The 19,336-nt window shown below is 39.3% G+C and overlaps 1 protein-coding gene across 4 annotated transcripts in view; it reads right to left on the reverse strand.

Moving 5' to 3' along the window:
* LOC139810329 (cysteine-rich secretory protein 1) overlaps window positions 1-19,336 on the reverse strand; it is a 50,567-nt gene that overhangs the window by 25,460 nt on the left and 5,771 nt on the right. Inside the window, exons 1-2 of one of the 4 annotated variants that reach the window (XM_071773765.1) lie at window positions 18,674-19,131; window positions 17,265-17,970 (exon numbers count right to left, since the gene is read on the reverse strand). The exons of 1 other annotated variant lie outside the window; for it this stretch is intronic. The gene's annotated coding sequence lies outside the window, so the exon portion shown is untranslated. Of the gene's footprint in view, window positions 1-17,264; window positions 17,971-18,463; window positions 19,132-19,336 lie in introns of those variants that run through there. 2 more of the 4 variants (XM_071773763.1, XM_071773764.1) reach the window with 2 other exon arrangements.

The raw sequence follows: 19,336 nt of genomic DNA on the forward strand, positions 1-19,336 counted from the left end.
TATTATTCCGATCGAAACGGGCTGGCGTAGAGACTGCGCTCGCAACCGTGAATGCATCCCGCGTTTCGAATGTGGCGCTACCTTCCATCCGCGCCACCATTGTGATTTATGGCCCGTGTAATGCGAATCGCAAATTTACCTCAGAACCAAGACTATATGACGGAACGATTTGTCTACGAGCATAAATATATTTTAAAATATATTTTGAAATTTTTACGGCAAAATTTGCTTGGCAAGTTTCTCCTCACGTACGTCAGCCCTTGTCTCTGATATGTGACGTCAATTTTATATCCCTTTTCACATTCGTGATTTCTTCTGACAAGAAGTAATTACTCGGAAATTTTATCGTTGCGTGGAAAACATTTTTTGGATAGATTAAAATTTTAATTCGGTCAGTCTAGATAAAACAGCAGGATGTTTGATATAGTCAAGTAAATATTTTTTCACGATCTAAATTTTGTATGATTTTCTATAATATCAAAAATTAACTAGTCAATGTCACTCCGCGCGTAACATTTCATTCATTAAAACTTAGTATTATTTCTAATTTAAAAAAATAATTACCTGGCGATTTTTTCATCGTATGGAAAAAATTATTTTGACAAGTTAAAATTTTAATATAGCTTTTAGGTGTATTAGAGCATCAGGTATTAGAATGGTCTACTTTAAACTACGCATTTTTCATAACTGAATCTTTTATAATGCATACGAGTTACCTAATGAATTTCCCTTCACACACAGAAAGTTTCGGTGCAGCTGGAATTTTAATCGAACATTTACATTAAATATTTGAATAGTCTATTTTGGCAAAAACTCTTTTTCCAGATTTGAGTCTTTCATCACGAGTGAAAGTTATCTAGCGAATTTTATACGACGAACGAAAGTTTCTGTAGTCTGATACATATTTTAACCAAGTTACATTTGCATTGAATGTTAGAATAGATGGTCTTGAGAAAATCTTCCTTTAAATCCAGATCTTTACAGCTGAAAAACCTTTGTCACTCACAAAAATTTTATGCGGTTGAATTACTATCTGTTTTTATTCCTGCCATATTTTCCACCTGCTTTTATACAACGCTGTAGTTATGAAAAGTTCTCTTTTTCTAGTTTTAAAAATATAACACGTTTATAGTTTTGCGCTATTAAACGTATTTCACTATGATGCACATTTTATATGCACGTAAACTCGTAAAAGCAGTTGATTGCAAAACTTTCTAGGATAAATTTGCGCATAAAAATATTCGCCTACTAATATTTCTAATAATTAATATAATATTTAAACACATTCCTAATTTAAAAGTTTGTTTATATCCATTTTTTATTTTTTCCTATATTAAAAACAGGCAAAGTCATAAACTTTTAATATACGCAATATTCTTACTATAATAGTTGATTTTACCTTTCGTTTAAAGTAAAGTTAACAGAAAAATATGCGTGTCTTACTACATAATTGTAAAGAATAAATAATATGTACTTTCAAGAGTAAGAATACTATATGATAGGTACACCAGAGGAACAATCGCTGGTTTGTCACAAATCCAGCTAGACTGTAGATTCTGATTTATTCGCAAAACGGCAGTAACGCCCAAGGGTTGCTTGGATGGACACAAAGGGACAATATTATACGCTGCACTATCGCAGTGTACACGAGTTAGCCATTTTTGCTGTACACTGCACGGAGGTTTTATTTCTGCTCTATTTTATGTAGCTTGAGGGAGATTTTTTTTCATTTACTTAAGATTTATTTATCAGTTTTTATCATACATTATAAAAGTTCTCGATTTTAATACCGTACAGTTTACCCGAACAGAACTCAACGAAGTTAACTGTTTTCTTTTTATTTAACTTGAATCTTCATTGTTTTGGTATATGACATGTTGCAAACGAACATGCTTGCAACAAAAAAAGTTGCAAGCATGTTGAAAACGATGGTAGGCACCCATGGAATCGAGTTTGTTTTTCCGCCATTCTCGCTAAAAATTCGCGACTAAAGGGAATCCGTGACAAAGGCGAATTTAGAAGTTTGCGCATAACACAGAAAATTGTAGTGTAATTCTCTATGGAAAATTCGATGTGACAAATGGAGAGTTTCGGATGTTTCATAATTCTACGAATGAAGGGTGAAACTATCCGTTGCATTTGCATGCCGTTGCGGCGCGGTTACATTCTTTCGTAATTAAATAAAACCGTTCCGGGGTACGCAAGAATTCTGCGCGATCGATACCTGACGTCATGAGAATGGTCAAAAAAAGAGACGGTATACGCGGTGGCATAGAGGCAGCGCGAGATTCACCAACTTCGTTTCCCGCGACCAGTTTTTTGCTCTGGCGCGTTGTTTTTAATTTGTCCTAATTAACGCGCAATTAGGGGCTGCGTCACGTAAGCTGTCGCGGCGTAAGTCGACGAGCGGCGGCTTATCCGGAAATTGCTTTCTCAACTGCGCGCTGGTAAACTCAATTCTTCCCTATGTCCCTTTTTTAATTAAAAGTATCCGCCCGCGCGCGCATGTCGTAATCGTCGTGGCATTAAAAGGATACCTTCTATCCCGATGCCTCTCCCTTTTTTAAAACAGCACGAAAAGTCAGAGACGGCCGCGTCGAAGCGTTCTCGCAGCGCGTGAGAGTACGGCCATTATTTCACTTTAAATCCAACAGGATTTTCCATTTTTCCCGACGGCGCTGGCCGCCTAACGCGCACTCTGTTCTCGGGTATCTCCCGGAGACTGGAAGTTATTACTGCTCGGAGCGTGCTTTATTTCCATTATTATTTGCTCGGCGAGTTTTCGAGCGCGAGCAAGGTGCCCGACGTCGTTCGAAAGCTCATTATAATAATATCGGCCTAGTATTTGCATTGAAATGATAATTTGTATTCACACCGTGCCGTCGCTCGACAAGCTACACCCTTTGTCTACCTTCGGTCCCTACCGCACTTTGCATTATTCTTTAACTCGCAAATAACACAACCATACTTGAGCGAAATTATTTGCTTCTTGCGTAACGATTATTATTATTATTTTCGCACATCTTCTCTATAAAATGTTATATCATTAAAGGAGAGAGATACCTGTAAAAATACATACAAATACCTGTTACGTAAAATGGTAAGGTATTGCGAACCACGTTCGCTAGTATTATCTGTATGATAACAAGCTTGTTGTAATAACGCTCAATCGTGCCTTGTCAAGTTTTACCTCTGGTATATTCGCTGGTTTGCTATCTCCCAGTTGCGACAGCGTTTAGAAAAGCCGCGTCTTGGAAGGAACTACGGCACGTTCCAGCTTCATTTCGGAGACGACGACGTGATTTTTCGCGACCGTTCACGGATTACTGCAAACCCGGAACGCGCAACTTTCCCGTCGTCACGAAATTAATGCATCCGGCGACAGCTGCTTTGACAGTCGTTATTGAAATTCCATCGATAGTGAGAAAATTTTAATAACATCTCCGTCGTTTCAGCGGAGCGACGGAGAAGCCGGAAATAAGGAAGTAGGCTGTAAGTGAAGATTAGATCGCAGGCTGTAGATCAGGGAAAATACGATTTAGCACGTACGTTTACATTAACTCTTTTTTCACTGATAAAGCACGTGTTTATCAAGTCTTTTGTTTCATTTTTTCTTGCGTCTATTGAAAATAATGAAAATAAATAAGATCGTAAAAGACGTGTGTAACCCATTGCAAAAAAATGTTCTCTTTGAAATAATTTATTGTTAGCTTTCTCTGAAAAAAAAAAAAAAAAAAAATTATCAAACTTGTACAATTTATTTTTGTTATAATATAACTGCTTCTATTTTTACGCATACTGCGTGAGACGGTGGCAAGAATAAACTGTTGCCACGAACACGAACAATTCTAATTACGGCCCCTTAAGAGGGAAATCACGCAGCTGCCGTAAATAGAAGCGCCGCGCCGCGCCGCTGATTGCGGAATTAATTGTTCCCCTCAGGAATTTGATCGGCAATAATTAAATTTCGCGCACTGTTTGTAAAGTTTCTGGGGTAGAACGCATATTCTTCTAACGCCGGAGCCCACTTGCTTCCTTTTTATTTCGTTCTGCGTAAGCGATTCGCCATTTGTTGCACGGTTAATGACTTCTCGCAAATCGTCGAGTAAATCACATTCGCGCAAAATGAGAAAAGTGTACCTGCGTAAAAATACACAGGCGGTACTAATAAATCTTTGGTTTTGCAGTTCCTTCATTCCACGGATCCTTGCTTCCTGTAGTCTTTGCTTTCATAAATCCTGGGAACATCGTGGATACTATGTTTCAGGAATTCTTAATTCCACGGTACCTTGATTTCGCAAATTCTGTTCTACAAATCAATATCTCTGTGGCTTTTTTATTACGTACACAGAGATTCCGGGAAACGCAAGAAAAGTCTAGAAAATTTATTCAAATGTAAGAGAGGTTTCCTCTTCAACAAATCTTTCGACGAATCTTGAAATAAAAATCCTTTTTTCTTTCCGTTCTCTCCTCTTCATACTAACAATGTTTGATTAAACACAATGTTTTTAATTATCAGATTACGACACGTGTAACTCGCAGACGAGATGCGAGTAGTGCGTAGGAGAATCGCGACACTTTGAAAAATCGAACATATATACTTCGAAGAATCCCGCAATCGCCGCGAATGATAACCACCCAGTCGGCTTTCCATTCAGCCCGCACGAGCGAACCGGGACTTCTTTGGATCGGCGACGTCTTTCACGAAAATGGAGCGGTGAGATGGGATGAGCTTTGAACTCTTATCAAAAGTGCATTTCAGCGCAAGCGACGAACGAGAATGCCCAGAGTTTTGAATGCAACGCGGCAACCGACAATGAGATTACAATGGAGTCTCGCGGCTCGCGACATATTCAAAGTGTCGCATTTATACAAACTTATCAGTACACAACCCCCCGTATGATGGGGGACGAATAATAAAAAGCAGTCTGGAAAGGGGGTGTCGCGCGGTGATTTTCACGCAAGAGATAACACGAGTTTTAATGTCGCGGAACATCGGGAAAGTTAAACGTTTAAAAAACGTGATAGAAGTCAAGATTACTGGTATCTCTCTTTTACCCTATTTGAACACTCGCTACACATACACGCAAATAAAGTGTGTCCCTATTGAACGATTGCGACTTCTTATGAGAAAAATGTTTTCGTATAGGTATTAGAAAATAATAATGCATATTTTCCAAAATGATGCTGATATTAGTAAAATGTAAAATTAAATCTTATTACTTTTTCAAATTATATTTGAGTTTAATTTATCTTATTTAAATATTCTTTGTACGTAACTCAAAACTAGTCAGTATAAATTACGTAAGTCTCAAAAGCAAAAGAAAATAATTGAGTCGAAATTATATCTATGCAGGAAAAGAGTGCAAATGAGAAGAGCAATAGGCGGATAAAATAAACTGTAATATATTTCCGACAACATTAAAATCTTCTTTGAGGGATCTTCTATCTCTTATAAGACGTATTTATAATTGCATTTAATTAACAAATAATATATGACGGATAATAATGTGTACATAATTATTTTACGAGGGCACGGGTACTCATGTTCCAAAGCTTATATATACGTGTATAATGCACGCAGTATAACTGGAGGGTTATAACAGACAAGCTGCTTCCAGCCTCATCGTCGACTAAGTGCTATTGTTCTTCCCGCATGATCCTAAACGAGCTGCCCATTGTCTAGTCTGAATTTGGTAAATTAACGTCGGCGTTTGCGGTTATCCGACTACGTAAACACAAACCGAGAAGAAGCGTTAGAACACAATGGAGAAGTGAATGCAGAGGCTGCGTCAGGTAGATAAGCTGCAGCGATTATTTGTTATCTTGAAATTCTTCGATTATTCAATTTGGAGTTGATCTTTCTTAGCAAAAACCTTTTATCTCTCTTCTTTTTCGTTATTTTATAATTTTATAATTTTATTATTTTTTTATTATTTTATAATTTTAGAACTTTTATATATATTGCTGATTAAGTGTCGAATGAAAAGTCCCTCGAGATAAAATCTGTTCGCAATTAACCGAAAAATATCACGGATCCGTAATGCAGAGTCTACGTCAAATTTTTATCAAAGAGACCGACGAGGTGTGGAGGTTTCTGGGGCGTTATAGCATAAGAGAGGGTCGAAAAGTTCGGAAACTTTTCTCTCGAAGATGAACCAACCCATGCAAATGCTTCTAGATGGAAGCATCTCGATTCTTCTCTATGACAAGCAAAATCTTGTCGTAACTTGCCACCTCGTGAAAGCCAGGAACATATTAGTTTTCATCGGATGACCGTCTCCTCTCGGAATGAAACTTTCCACCCCCTCTCCCTTCCCTCTTTCTGTCTCCTTCGGGCGATCGCGACGGATCCTCCGGCTCGAAGGACCACCGATTCGGAGTTTCGGCACGTCGCGTCGGTCGGCCGCGACGTTGGTCCAGCCAGCCAAGCTAGACCGGGAAATCTCGACCCCGGGTTCTTCGCCGGCAGTGCCGCGAGAGAACTGCGAGACATGCGTTGGCGGAAGAACCGGGTATCCGAGGAAGCCGATCGGGCATGAAGCACGCTCTGATTGCACAAAGAGGTGGCGAAAAGGGAACGCGATTGATTGCCACGATTGTGGCGGCTGTCGGGGATCCTCCTCCCCAGATCCCCCGATTTACTTCAGAAACACAATGCGCCATCCTCCGATACGATACGACTTATTTCGCCGTGTTTGCTTTCATGGTTTTCATGGAAAGTCTCGGCGAAAGTCTCAACGACCGCAAGTTGTCGAAAGTTTGTTAACTGTCTCGTCGTCGGTGCGCTGTAGACTAGCTCAATACGTTGGTATCAGGAATATTTATCGTAATCTACTTAAATATAGAAAGATCTTAATATTTACGGTTAATGAAAAAGATATTTCTTGAGTTTCGCCAGATAATCGATAATTCAGGTCACGTACACGTTAAACATAATTTTCATGAGAATTAAATCGTCGATTTCTGGTTCTGGAGTATTAGATTACTTCAGATAAAGCGATGCGCTTCTTGAAAAACTTTATTTAATAATAGTGGCGCTGTCTGTTTAACTGGAAATAAAGAATATGAATCGGATATTGAGTCGGAAATGTAATCTTTATTGCATGCGATTGTCATCGATCGATAAGTGTATATTGACCTCAATGTTACATAAAATACTAAACATGCTGCGATGCAAATCTAATATTGAATTAACTGTAAATGTTCATCACGTCTGTACATTATGTTACCGATTTATTTAAGAAATACTCGAAAAAAGATATAATAGGAATATAATTTAGATATCATACGTGCGTGCGGGAGCGGACGCGATTAGCAATTTATTCACGCAGGGGCAATTCATATAAGCAGCATCTTATAGAATTGCGGAATCCGTTGCGATTACGTCGGCGCGACGGAAAAGAAGTAATCAGATTGATTGCCACGATTGCAGTAGTGCTCAAGCGCCGTCTCCCGCTATCGAAGAATACAATTGGCTTGAGTGCTCTCGGCTTGAGAAATCAGGTCAGATAAGTGCAGCCAATCATTAAGCGGATCTGTGAAGTCCCGTCGGATTGTTGTTATCTCTATATTCTCGATTCGTCGTTATCGTTGCGCTGGACGGAACGACGGATCATTGGCTACATCGAGAGTGATTTTAGGTGATAGTCTCATCGGGTTTCTCCCTTTCCTTCCTCCATTTTCTTTTCGTATCATCAGTTGGGTCAAGAATGCTGCAATGTTTTCGAGAGCTGCGCGCGAATAGGATCGGAATAGAATCGATAGAAAGGATATTATATTCCAGATCCATAACATTGTCTGTAATCGCTTGTTGTACAGGGACATGAACTTTTATCTTCCAAAATAAATCAGAATAACTATACATCAGTAAGATTAAACGTTCTTCTTCAGTGATAAACTTTTTTAGTGACGTTCTATGATTTTTAGGCTTAAAACTCTTCAGAGTCATTGAAACAACCATGACACGCGATTATTTAACAATTTAGTAAACTAAAGCTTGACGAAATATTCTCTTAAAGGCTAAATATTCTATTAAATTGAAATTTAAAAAAGAAAAAAGATTTTGCTGTATCTCGTGTCTGTAACGATGATCTCTAGAAAGCTGTTTATACGCCCAATTAAGGAATTGTTGTACGGTCGACTGTCATGGAGATATCAAATTGACCGAGAAAGATGGCTCGATAATATACACAAACACCGCGCGATATATTGTCTCATTGCGCCTCCAGTGTTCATTCTCTGCTCAGCTACGAATTATCTCCGGGCTCCCATCAGTCCCAAGTCATAAACGACCCGCACATCATAAATCTCGGAAGATATTGCCGTAGTTATATCCGCGGGGACGATATATCGCTGGCGATTATTACGATAGTGCGGTGGCCCACCGATAAGCGCGTTTCGTCGCTCTCTCGCAGGACATCGATCCTGCATCGACGTGGCGGATCGCCCTAACGCCGATAGCGACTAGATCGTGACAATCGTGACAATTTTGCGTTTGACGTGTGTGTGTATACAATCGCGTCGGTCTATTTGCGCGTATTTACGACCGCCTCGCGTTCTGACTCGGTTAATTGGCCGTGCGTACGCGGCGCAGATGCGCTCGCGGCGACAACCCGGTTCCCCGGTAGATCAATTAGACGTTGCACGCCTAGCGCCTCGTCGTTTCGACGGATTGATCCGCCCGTTTGAGACGCGTTTTACGATAGTATCGCGTTGGCGCACATCCCGGATTTCCATTTAACCTGTGACATGTTACGTCGCTTTTTCGGAATCGGACAAATTGAAAATGGATCGCGATAAGGAAACGTTGTACTTCGTGATTCACTGTTTCTGTACAAATCGGCAGAAAATAATTCGAATCTTTTGAATTCTTGAAATTTATAAAGTCACTGCCTTCGACGCTCGCGTACACACTTTTCCCTATAGGGTAAACTCGGGTAAGATGGTCATAGAGGAAAGATGGCCAACGTATGTTCTTTCAATCTAACTCGCCATGAAACATCGAATGAAGATGAGTTGGCCATCTTACCCGAGTTCACCCTACAAAATTACATTTAAGAGACAGATCATTTCGCGCCGTCGTAACATTGCGCGATAACACCGTAACATGTCCCCGTAACTCCTTCGTCGTCAGGCGCAATATGGACATCCGAAGAGCCAGGATCTCGGCAGTTTAATCTACGGGATTTTAAACTAAATCCGGGCCTTGTCGAAAAGGAAGAAAAGCAGGTGGAAATCCAACGAGGGGGAAGCAGAAGGAGAAGGGAAGGTGTCTTCGTTCGTCGGCAGACGGCCAACATGCAAATCCTTCAGGATGGCACAGGAGAGGGATTTCGATGGCGGAAGGGTTTTCGGTTTATCCATATTAATGCTTCTAATTAAGTCTCAGACAGCACTTCGCACGGACGTAGATGCAAACAGGAAAACACGTGTAGTGAAGCGCATAGCGGCGCGCGGCGAGTTGTAGCGCGAACGAAAGGCAGGGACGATATATTGATTTGGATTTGTGTCTGTTTGTTCATTTGGATGTATGAACGGTCGACTCTCCGGGAAACTTAACTCAAGCGTCGAGGTATGAAGCACTGAAAGCTACGAGCTAGCAACGATGCTATGCGTTGCAGATTTGCGAAATTGGCTAATTTAGAGGAATAAACCGTGATGGAGGAAAAGTGTTGCTCTGAGAAACGTACGTCGTCTTCCAAATTGCGACGAGGCTGAGGTCCTCCCAGGAAATTAAATTTATGTCGGAAAAATTATAGGAAGGAGATTGCGTAAAACATATGTTATCGTATCCATCATACGTATAGTATAGTTTATAAAATTAATGTATGAGCGTAATGTCACGTGACGCGATTTCTCAGCGATGAAGCCGCGGAAAGATAAGCGTAAGAACAATTCGCTTGCGCAAACTGCTGCGAAACTATTCCCATTGCATTTCGCGCGGATGTAATATCCCTCGCGCTCTTGTCGCATATCCGTAACACGTGTCGACGCCACGAAAGCGTAGAAATTCATGCAAATCTCGAGATTACTTGCGCAACTAGTACACGTTAGAAATACTAGTACACTAGTATTTCTCGTATTTTAACTTTAGGAAAATACGAGAGAGTGAGAACGCTCCGCGGACGTATTGCACAGTGTAGTCTTAAATCTCCGAGAAGAATCCAAGAGAGGCTAGAGTATCGCTTTACACCGTGTTTATTTGTTCATTGGACATGCTCGCGCGATATTGTAAAGTCAAACCTATATATAGCAGCAGACTTCCTACGCGTATCGAATTCTTTGATTAACTGCAATTCGTCATTCTGTTGGCGTATCATTCGATAGCTCGTCGTGTAAGAGGAATATTTTATTTAAATACGTTTCGAAGAAAAATTTCTTCTACGAAAACATAATTGCGTTCTTATTTATATTATTTCGTTACAAACACAATTATTTTTACATATTTTTACACATTGTAAAATCTATTTACAATTATTTATTTATTACTAAATTCGATATAAAGCTCATTTTTTGTAGATGATTCGCTCTCGAAATTTAATTTTCATAAATTTCTCATAGAGATTAAGCTCAGATAAAAATTTTTCGGAAAGTTTGTATTAAATTTCAATTAAACTGTAAGCTCTTGCGCGTAAAGATTAAAATGAGCATAAATCAGAAAGTATTTGCCAAGTTTAAATCCATTATAAATGGGAAAGCACACTTCTTGCGGAGCCGCCTGTACGTAAGAACAAGTTAGACGGACAAATGTGCCCGGTATACGGGGCCAGCTGCGATTTTATTTCAGAAAAACATCGGGGGTGAAGCCAGGAATCTCTTTTAATTACGGCCAATCCGATACGAAGCAAAAATGGCAGTGTGCTATCGATTCCGCAGCCGCCTCTCGGCGGAGTTGAAATCTCAAGAAATTAAAAGTAGAATTAGTTCTTTCATTTTCTCCCCTTCCAGCTCCGTGACCCATCTGTCCCACCTTCTTGTGATATATCCGCCGCCGTCGCCGACGAATTCGATGTTGCCCACGGATGAATTAGGAGTAATGGAACAAGCGCAAATGAAAAGGAACGCAACACAAGTAAGTGTAACACGGCCGTCGACTACTTTCGCAAACAATTATTTATCGGTTCTACGAAACGAAGCGGATAGCTTTAATTAAAGGCGCGTGTACACGGCCAACTGAAGAGCCACATTTCAAGGATTGTGAGTGCTCTTACGGTCTCTTAACATTTATCTACCACGGCTTTAATTATCGGCGTTCCCCGTTCCGCGAATTGTTTGACTCGCGAGGAAGAGGGTGATTAACGAGTATAGATAGCTACCGCGAGCTAGGCAAAAAATCGTTTCCCGGTTTTTTACGAGTACCGCGTACCGCGGAAGTACCGCGTTGAACGTTACAAGTGTGATACAAGATCCGCAATAATCTGCACCTCATACGTAACAAGAGGATCATTTTCTCGAAGGCCAAGCTAACAACGGAGTTGTAAATGCGATATTAAATCCTTTTTTAAATCGTTCTTTGTAGAATTTTCAATGAGCGATTATATAATTTTGCAGTAGGTTATATGCAGTATTCGACAAAATCGTAGAACACCTTCACAAATTGGAAACCATGTATTAAGACATAAAGTTAACACCGACAATTGCCAGATTTATCGTATTTTTCAATGAGAGAGCTGCGATTTTTTATAACAAATATTATAGCTTTACCGAGAATTACGCAGCTTCTTTCGTTCATGCTCATCCGCAATTCGATATGAAATATGCAAAAATACGTTTATCTCACACATTATCATAAATATTTTTATAACTATTTTTCGAGAGATATTTTCTATTTCTGAAGTGGCCTTTTTGTATAAAATTTTATTCAAAAGTAAAGATCGTTGAGAGCTTTGTTTGATGGCAGGGCTTTATCGCCCTATGTTCCTTTAATAATCCCTCGCATTTCTCTTAATTAATCTTTCGTGTTTCTCCACTCCCAATAGTTTGAAACTAATTCTTCAACTTTATTAGATTTTTAGATTTTTAAGTTCTGCAAGCGCTTAACAATCTTTAAAAAAAAAGCCTGAGAGATTTATAAGTCTCTACGATGCGTTTGATCTCATTAGAATCTTTTTTGGTTTATCAGAACATTTTTTTAAATTTGATAAGAAGTAGAAATAATCTTTTCTTTACACAATTTGTTCTAATTATAGATATTTCATAATAAAAACAAACGTTCTTGTAAATTATTGATCGCGAAGTGTTTTGTTGCAAAATTTTGTTTCTTGAATAATTTCAAATTTAGTTTTGTTCAAAATCTGTTAAAATTCTGATTTAGGATATTTCAAGATATTTAGTATTGGAAATTACCAAGATTACAAGAAAGATAATGACTATATAAACACATTTGTCACGGAAAAGTCATCAAAGAATCTGTTCCTAAAATATTTTTTAATATAATAATATATGACTAAATACATTTTTTCTAAAATATTTTCAATACAATGCATCCTATTGTAAACAAAATTGTAAACACAATTTTAATTGTTGTCGATAATTCATTCGTTAATGAATTATCACGAGAATTACATTTTAGGCCGGTACATATAATAATAATAACAATTATGATAACAATAACACGGTCGACAATGCCGATTTCGTCTCGGCGAAGGCACGATATTTCGCGATTAGTTTCGCGTTAATATAATGCACACCTTTGTTTATCAGGCTCCGTTACAGCCGTAGTTCCATTAACTAAAATGGAACAAAGGATTACTTCAGGACCTAATTAACTCCTTGCGTGCACCGTAACAGTGCGGTTGCTTCTCCTCAACCCCTCTCTAACTCCTGATCGCAACGAGCACGAAAGGAAGTCCGCACGAAACAAAATTTCATAAAGCGGAATTTTTGGAATGTACTTTGTCGACAAGTTTCATGAATCACGCGGCTTCCTCAACAAAGATTCCGCATACTTGTAACTGACGTAAGCAGGCGTAGAATAATGAAGGTAGCGCCAAAATATTCTACGCATGTAGGACTTGGGTTCAGTTTGGCGACGTGGAAGATACCTCGTTGCCTTAGCATTAGCTTCCTAAGATTCTTGCAAAACGTCGATGTAATCAGAAGCTCGATTATTTCCGCATTGAATAATATCAAGCTACTTGACTCGTACAACGATGCAATCTATATTTAAATTCAATATGTATCGTACCTTTTCTTATATGAATTATTACATATAATCCAGATCTAAATTAAAAGAAAACTGTTTTAATCATTTTTCCTTTTTCACGCTAATAATAATTTCGTACTCGTCACCTGATTTTTCGCGGAATTTATATAAATCTAAAAAGATTTATAAACATAAGAAATTTTAATTTCTGTGCCCACAATAAGACGTTTCAACAAGAGAGAATAGATCATTTGTAACGAGATTAGTATAGTTGAAAGGGAGTTCGAAAAGAAGAATAATTATAATCTTTCTCATTATATCGTGCCATTACGTTTCTGCTACAGGCGTTTACTGCAGTTGAAAAATTCGATGCAATTTTGCGCGCGAAACTAGTCGGACGTCCACATCGGGTAGGAGTGGGGAGTTAACTAATCGCGAGCTCAAATTAACTCATTATTCTCGAGTTTAATTTCCGCGGCGTGCCTCATTTTGGCAGAATGAAAGGGCACAAAAATAAACTCCGGATATCATACGGCAAAACGAGGCTCCGCGAACCGTGCAATATCACGACGAGGAAAGCGGGGCGAAGTGTAGTTTGCACCGGCAAAATGCAAGATGCTTTCGGTGATAAACTACTCGTGGAATAACTCTCAGTTTGCGAAAAAGTAATTGACCACTCTCCGCGAAGTGAGTTTTATATATGTATTTTTTTTAATATCCAGTTAATTGAGAAATTTAACTCAAATTCTCGAACTTGCATATCTTATACTAGCTCGTTAGATATACATGTATGAAATGGCCGAAAAAATTTCGCTTGGAGAGTTTTTATAGAACAAGTTATACAACAAATGTGTGTGTGTGTGTGTGTGTGTTATACTTAATTATTAAGTGCAATGCGTTAAAATGTCATCATTTATCTGTAATACTTAAACAAATATACTTCAGTCGTTGATAAACATTTTTTAACAATAACAATTACATCTGAATAATTAATTAATACTTTTATAACGATGCGCCCCAAAACCGCATTGTTCCCGGCGAACATCAGCCGGATGCCATCACCCGGCCGAACATCCGCCGGGCGAGGAAAGGCACGGTGTGCCATATTTTAATCTTTTACAAAATCGCGTTCAAATAAGTCCACGCGAAGGACTTATCGCGGCAACCGACCGGAGACCGCCGAACGCAATCGCGACGTCCGCACCGAGATGGAGCGGCGGCGGGACGATCGGAAATTAGTGGCGTCCCGACATAAAATAGACGATATAATTACTAATTTTTGGAATGTCTCTGAATTCCTCACATTTTAGAATTGCAGCATCTCATTTATTTCATTATAATCCAGTAATTATAACGTACGCGCTTCTCCTGTGTTTAGATCTTTCTCATGTATGGTGGATTTACATACACAAAATACAAAAAAATTGTTGAAAAGCGCATTGCAAAATAAATATTACTTTGTATCAGGTTACCCAGCTAGCTTTACCGAATAAATACACGTAATAACTCACGTGAAATATTCTGCGTATGTAAAAACCGCCAACGCGCGAATACGTTTATGCATGACAACGAAATAACAATCGGGATAACGGTGCTTACGCGAATGTAATTGAAAATTTTGCATGAGCTCGCAAAATTTCTTGATATAAATTGACGTCATTTTCTAGCAACGAATGCTTAGCAAACATTAATTTATCACATTTTGGCGACACGACCTACCGCATTTTCATATATTAATCGCTTTATGGAGCGAGAGAATAGCTGGTTTATTAAAATTCCAGATATTTAATAAGATATTCTAGTAATTTACATAACCATACTTATATAATTAAATGAATTAGTTCTAGTCTTTTATTATATATTATATAGTAAGAAAATCTCACACACACACAAAATTACATATTGAGATATCTTTTTATGAGTAAACTGATTTTTTTTATTATTATTAACCTATTTTTCAAATATTGCATAAGAATAATAATAATAGAGCATGATAAAATTACTTCAATGCAACACCGCAAGCAAAATATAAAAATTAATTAATTTAATTAATTAAATATATAATATGCCGTAGATATAAATTATATAAAATTATTGTCACTACTCTCTTAATTCGTGAATAACGTTTACGTAATTAAATTTCCTATTTACAGTCAGAAAAAGAATATTACACGTATTAGAATCAAGAGGTGCTTGTGACATGCAGTTGCGCGTAATGGATTTATTAATTCCAACACTCGATCTTTATGCAAACGGAGTATGCAAACAGGGGAGAGTGGCAGATAAACGCGGCTACTAAACCAGAAATATTTCCCTCTATTCTAACGCGTATAGGTAAACAAATTGCATTTTGCCCGGTTTAAACTTTTCCACCGCGACGATATCGCATTTTCCTGAGAACAACGGGCAAATAAAACACCAGCTGCTGAATCGGCAGTTTTTATGCCGGATCGCGGGATGAAAATGTGTTTCTGCTTTTCCGAGTCGCGCGGTATTTTGAGGATTTCAAAGGCTTTCCGGAGATTCTTGAAAATATTATTCCTCGGAGCTTCGTGAAAGATGAAAACGGTGAAATATATATGAAAAAATATTTTAAAATATTTCAGGTATATTCGTAATATTGAAATGAGTGAAGCAAAAATTTGTGCATTACGATCAATGATGTTTCCATCCCGATGTCTCCAATGGAAAACATGATGAAAAAGGTGAATACCTACGTGAAAGAGATCATCACAAGAGCGCGACTTAATCCTCTCTCGTTAATACGTATATGTAATATCTTTTTAAGTAATTTATAATTAAATATATTTTCAAAGCTTTTATCTCTTTGTAAGTATAATCGTGAGAGTTTTAAAAAAGCTGCTTTGTAGTTTATTCTGATAACATGGACGTGAAAGATAGAAAGATAATAAAGAATAAAAATATATTCTAATTTATTATTAACATCGCTCGCGCTAACCATTATTAATATTTTATTATATTATTATTTTAATAAAACGTGAACTCTCTCTCTTTCTCTCTTTGCTTTTTGCTAAATGTAAAGCGGGTATGAGTTTGCGCTTTATACGCGTGGTGAATAAATCGCAAACGAGAAATTGCTTGAAAGGCAAAGTTTCTCGGAATCCGCGCTTCATTGACCAGAGACAGGCCAGAGTCCGAGACTGTTACGGCCGATAAGAGACGTACAATGCAACGGTAAATTTCGCGCGAGCGCGCCCACCGCGGAAACTTGCCGCAATGACTCTAACTTATCTTCGTGCCTTCCACGCTCGTAAACGTAAATGCGGATATAAAGAATCGACGAGGTCGAGTCGCGAGATATGCGGCGGCAGATGCGCGTTAGTGTCGCAGCTAACCCAGAGAACACTGCAATTCTTGCAAGCATGCAAAGTCAAAAAACCAAGAAAAGGAAGATTCTCAAGACCGATTACGTGGAAGTATCGGTATTGTGCGGATTTAATTCTGGACTGAGGACGCGCGTGATATCATTGGGATTCCTGCCATTTATTTTGTAATTTTGAAATTGTTGATCAATTATTCTTTTTTTTAAAAGCTATTTTTAAACAATAAATTTAAAAAAATAAAATATATAATTTTAAAAAATTATATATTTATAAAACTTGATTCCATGAACAGTTAATACACTGAAAAATGCGAAAAAATACAATAACAAAGTATGTATACAAAAGTGAAAAGCAATTAATTTTATTTCTTTTTTCATATCTAAAAAGTATAGGAATCTCTAAAACTCCACATCCACTAGAGTGTAATATAGACAAGACACACGTCCATAGTTAATATAAAAATTTACGCACGTCGCATTCCGGACTTTGGCAATTTTTTACGTTATCGTTATTTCGAATCTCCGTCGAGAGGCGATCGGTTCCGAATTATGAAAATCGGATTACACGGTGCTGTCATACCCTCGATTACAATCAACAATAAAGACCCTCCATCTTCGCGAGAGCGGTTTATTAGTTCGCAAGCTAGGCGAAAACGACATTGAATGTGTTTGTCGAGTATCTTACGCGATTAGAGATGTCCTTATGTACAGATAAGTGGAAAGTGTGTACAAACAGCTACTAGGCTGTCGCCGAAGAATATTTGCTCGACTCACCTCGCGACGACGGGAAGCGTGAAAGGAACTCGCAGCTCGAATCCGACAGAGACGAGGAGCGTGAAGAGTCACACTGATTAATTAGCGGCAATTATACGGCGGCTCTAAGATAATTAGCGATGCTTAACCTCGTTGGCTCGTCCGATCTCATTGCAAACGTTCCATCGTGTACAAAGTGAACCGCACATGCACACAGGCACACAAACATATACGCCAGGAGGATCAAACCCTTGTCCACAGTTAATTTAACCGCTGATGGCGGCGGTTAATTCATGGGACCACCCCTATCTCAGCTTTATATCACAGTTTATTGTTTATTATTTATACGCACAGATGTCGCTCGAACGTGTTGATTAACGCTGCCGTTATTTAACGTTGTTTTTCGAGTTGTTTGGTTATATCGTTGCCGTCGCTATTGATATTTTGTATCAAATGAAGCACCAGGCGACGCGTCGCGACATAGTTCCTTCCGTCGATATTTTTACTTTTGCAACGAAAAGTAAATCACATTTGAGTCCCACCGTGTCCCTCGCACTTACGAGATTGTCTTCGCGGAAGCACATTCGACGAAGTGAAGTTATATGATCGCTGAACCGTACTCTCCGTACTCTCAAGTATGTATTGTCAGCTACAGCTCAGTCCGTATCTCTCGGTCTTTCCGAATCCTAAAGTTGCGGTCGTTGTCTCTTGGCGATTATTAAAATCTCTAAAAATTCAACAATTCAAAAATAAAACCCATAACTGATATAATATTTATAGAAATAATTAGATAATAAAATTGCTTATATATGCGTGCCAATTAATAGGATATTTGAATAATTAATGACAGAGTAAACTCAATAATAAATATCGTTTAACAATTTGAAAGGTCGAACAATTAACGCGAAAATAAACCTGGTATATCGGTTGACGAGATAATGAATCGATCAATAATTGACGCGAAAATACATGCGATCGCGGATAAAAATTAAATTCAAAACATCTAAGGAGGCAAATCCAATCTCATCCACGTTCGTTTAAGTGTCTTTAAATTTTGCGCTATTAATTTGAACCTATGATAAAACAGCAAACACGGAGGAAAAACAAAATTAACAGAACTAAACGAACTAAAAATAAACGATTAAAAGCAAATCCGCTCGCGCATTGACATTCTCGGATAATTAATGCGCGGAAGCTCGTATAATTAACACGAAAACAACCTGAATGTTCAGGCTCTTCAAGTTCCTTCGCGTAAGAAGTGACTCGTCCTTTTCAAGGGATTCTCGCGAAATTCCAAGGGGGCTGTGAAGAAGCACGAGCACGATCGTCACATAATTTTGCCGCAGCGCGCGTATCGATTCTCAATCACCGAGCCGCGTTTTAACAGGCGTCTACGTTTTGGGGACGATATCGCGAGAAATGAAACCAACGTTGAAACTCTTCGCGCTCTTGTCCCTATCGAGCGTCGTCGCGTTTGTGTCCATTCTTTGAAGGATCATCGAGGGGCACGTTTCGATCGACTTCCTCGATCGTCGCCGAGCCGTGCACCATCGGGACCACGCGCGATCACATCGTTCACCAGTGATCAATGGGTCTGTCAATCATTCACTATTCACGCGAGTCCCCGACGACTTAGCGCGGGATCTTGATCGAGAAGCGAAAGATGGAAGACCGTGGGGGAGGTCGAGGGCGCGAGGCCGCGCGAGGACGCGAGATCGATCGCGAGTCGAGGGAAGAATTCGGACGACTTTACGACGACAGTGCGACGACAGGTGAGCCGAGTGTCATGCCGATGAGGAACGAGCGGGATGGTTCTTGCGCAAACCGTACGACGGTACTGCGGCCGGCGGCGCGTTACCGCGTTGGGAACCTGTCCCAGAGTGTTCCGTACCGCGGCGCGCGGCTCTCTGCGTGCTAACTGGCGCAAGCTCTTCCGAAGCCGAACCGGGGACGGGACGGAACGGGACACGGGTCCGGAGCGGCGCGGCGGAACTCACGAGCGGCGAAACGGGACAAAGAGGAAGCACGATTATTCGGAAAGGGGCACGCGCGGCCCGCGCGACGAGATACACGGGGGATAAAGCGATGACCGA

The sequence above is a fragment of the Temnothorax longispinosus genome, chromosome 3 (genome assembly GCF_030848805.1).
Source record: "Temnothorax longispinosus isolate EJ_2023e chromosome 3, Tlon_JGU_v1, whole genome shotgun sequence".
Lineage (NCBI taxonomy): Eukaryota > Metazoa > Arthropoda > Insecta > Hymenoptera > Formicidae > Temnothorax > Temnothorax longispinosus.